At 38.9% G+C, this 3,231-nt stretch overlaps 1 long non-coding RNA gene across 1 annotated transcript; it reads left to right on the forward strand.

Moving 5' to 3' along the window:
• Window positions 1-228: 228 nt before the first annotated feature.
• Window positions 229-2,724, forward strand: LOC140035982 (uncharacterized). The gene is made up of 3 exons (XR_011839877.1): window positions 229-405; window positions 1,763-1,823; window positions 2,517-2,724. It is a non-coding gene; the product is annotated as an uncharacterized lncRNA (long non-coding RNA).
• Window positions 2,725-3,231: the final 507 nt, after the last annotated feature.

Raw genomic sequence — 3,231 nt, forward strand, 5'->3', positions numbered from 1 at the left:
CAAACAAATTTATTGAACTTGAACAAAATATCTTCCCCCTCATGATTATAGCTTGACCGAAATTGTGGCTCAAATACAAGGAAAGAAAGAGAAAAATTTTGTGGACAAGAATAGGCCAAGTGTTGGCCAAAAATTGTGGACACAATTACCCTTAACCTCTTACTTCCATATAAGACAAACCAAGCCTCATCTTCCTCCATATTTCTGCATAAGAACCGAGAGAGAGAGAGGGGAGGAACAACAAGAAGAAAAAAAAACTCCTTCATTTCATCTTCAATCCAACAACTTAGGGAGAAATCAAACAAAATAAACCGATTAAACTTGTTCTTGAGTGACTAGCTAGTGAGTTGTGGTGTGATTCTTGAAGGGGAGAGCTTGTGCTACTCTTGGTGACTTTTATTCAAGGTAAGAGAGTTTATCTCTCCAAGTTTTACTTCTAATCTTGTTATATTAAGCCTAGTAACTTGATTTTATGGTGAGATTATGGATGATGAGCATGTTTTAGTAGTTTTCCCCAATTTATTTGATGAACTAGGGTTCCTGATTTTCTGCTCAAGTTGATGTATGATGCATGAATGTTGCAATTAAAGTTATATAAGGTTGTTTAGTGGTGATTGGAACCAGAAATTTGAGGAAACTACACTTAGAGCTAAAAATTCCAGATTTCTGGAAAATTTCCCAAGCATTCTGTCCGAAATTGTATCTGTATGTTAGAGGCCGAATTGGCCTTTGGTCAAAGAAGGAAAGTTGTATAGAATGGTGTTTTATAGGTGCATACAAAATTTCAGCTCAATCGGAGCAACGCAGAACGTGAAAAGTCCAAAATACCCCTACTGCTTTAAGAATTTCCCAGTAGTCCGTTTCTTCAGTTCAGTCCAGTTTATCACGATTTTTGACCAGGATCCATTCTGATTTAGCTCTGGACCAAAACATGAAAGTTGTAGTGCTCTGAAGTAGCTTTAAAATGCCTCTAAGAACACCTGATTCGGACTTGTGTACACTGAGTTATGTCCATTACAGTGTTCTGCATTTAAACAGCCGGTGAATTGATTTCTGGTTTGGTAATTGGAGAATTTGACCAATTTACATTAGAACCTGGACTAAGTGACCTTCATGAACATTGTAGCTCTGTGTCTTAGCTTCGAAACGGCATAGGTTACGCCTCAATCCGATAAGCGTAGCCTTGGATATGTTATTTCCGCATTTGTACGTCAAATCTGTTTTGTGCCACATTGAACTCCTGTACTTGCTACTGTTGTGAATCTTATTATTATGATATTGTGAGCCTATGGAACGGCTCTTGACATGAATGTCTGAGATGTATAATGTTGGGTTGTGTTTGAGAAAAACAATGAAGCCTAAAAGGCTGGAAAATGAGGTAAACACAAAGGGCATGCTGCCCAAATTTACGCTCGAAAACTAGAGAACTACTTGCAACTTGAGTAAGGGTTAAGAGTGATTACTGCTTGAACCATCTAGGGTACTTGAGTATTCTTGTTCCGAGGTATATAAGGAAGGACTTGGCCGAGCTTGTACCCTTGAGAAATGAAATAATGACTATTTGGAATATGTTTCTCTTGTACTTTCGACTCGCATGGCATTTTCAAGTATAAATGTTACAAAGTTTTACCGTTTAAAAAGTGAGCAAGTGTTTCACGACTACTATCCGAGTGAATTTCAAATTCTTGATTTTATTGAACGAAACGTCTAAGTTTCGAACTCTAGTCATGTTTCAAAGTTCTCAAACTGAGTGTTATCGCAGATTTGGACTCCGAACTCGGAATATAACCTGAAAGTGACCAGTAAAGGCACTATATCTTTTGGTGAGTGCTTTCAAATACTGAATTGAACTTGATACTTGTACTTGATACGTGCCAATATGATTGCATGCCACATGCGTGAATTGTTAGGGCAAGAGTGTACTTTATCGCACTTGCCCTTACGTGATATACTTGTTTATGATGCGCGCACTTCCTGGAATTCCAGAAACCCTGTGGCGAGTTACTCTAGTCGAGCCGGCAAGGGCTTGGTCGATTGGGTAACGAACCCTGGGTCTCTTGTATTGTCGAGTGGAGTGATATCTCCTCGACTAATCGGTATACTCGAGTATTACCACCCGTGTTCTTGAGGATTTTGGGCCCAGCTGGGGGTTGAACGGTGGACGGAGAGTCGTTTAAGTGGTGTTCTACTGGATCGGTTCCTTTACTTGAAAGTTGACGGAGTGTCAACTACTACGTGATCAAGCTCCTGATGATGAATGGAAGTTGGCTCCTGAGAGCTATCCGTATCCTTATGCTTGAAATGATTATTGTTTATTGGATGATTGTTTCTTATGAAAATTTTTATACTCGCTCATTTTGAGATTGCTACTTGAAGTGTTATTGCTCACTTTTATGAACTCTTCATGCTCGTTACCTTGCTAAATCGAAAACTTGTATTTATAAATAATGGTCAATTTGCTATTTGGAACCTCACTGGGCTTTTAGCTCATACCACGTTATTTGTTCTCCTTACAGGGGGTACGAGCGAGGCATAAGAGATGTAAAGGCTAGCGTAGTCTAGTTACTTTAGACTGTGTTTTGAATTTTGGTTTTGTACTCGCGCTATTCCTCGAATGGAACATTTGTACTTGGATTGTATATATTTTGAACTAGTTTAAGTATATCAAGACTTTGTACTTTGGTTTCTATCAATGTAAATTATAAGCTGGGATTGCGGATATTATTAATGGTGCTTGGGGTGTGTGCACATGATTTTAGTGAGTGAGTCCTGGCGAGAGCTGGGCAGGCGGTCCGCCAAACCCTCTGGTACGCCTTAGGGGGAGGTGGGGTCGTCACACAAAGTGAGAGGATTGTGTGGTAGTTTTGTTTGGATTTGATTGTGTTTGAAAGCTGGTTTTGTGAAGTGCCGAATTGCAGAAGCATTGTCCAAATGAGGAAGAAAGCTTCGTGTGCATGCATGGAAAACAAAAGAAAATTACACTTTGGTCCCTGCAATTTTTAAGCCATGTTACAAAGGCCCAATTATATTTTAGTATCTTGCAATTTGGTCTTAGAATAATTGCAATTTGAACCATTACTTGACCCCTTCTTTGCTCTTGGACCCGTGAATTTCCCAAAATGTGTTAATTGGGCTTGAGTGATTGGTTAATATTTGCAATTGGATCCTTGGTAGTTTTTCTATTTTAGAAATTTGATCAATAATCTACTTTTCCTGGAAATTATGCATTAT

Source organism: Coffea arabica, chromosome 2c (genome assembly GCF_036785885.1).
Source record: "Coffea arabica cultivar ET-39 chromosome 2c, Coffea Arabica ET-39 HiFi, whole genome shotgun sequence".
NCBI classification, from domain to species: domain Eukaryota; kingdom Viridiplantae; phylum Streptophyta; class Magnoliopsida; order Gentianales; family Rubiaceae; genus Coffea; species Coffea arabica.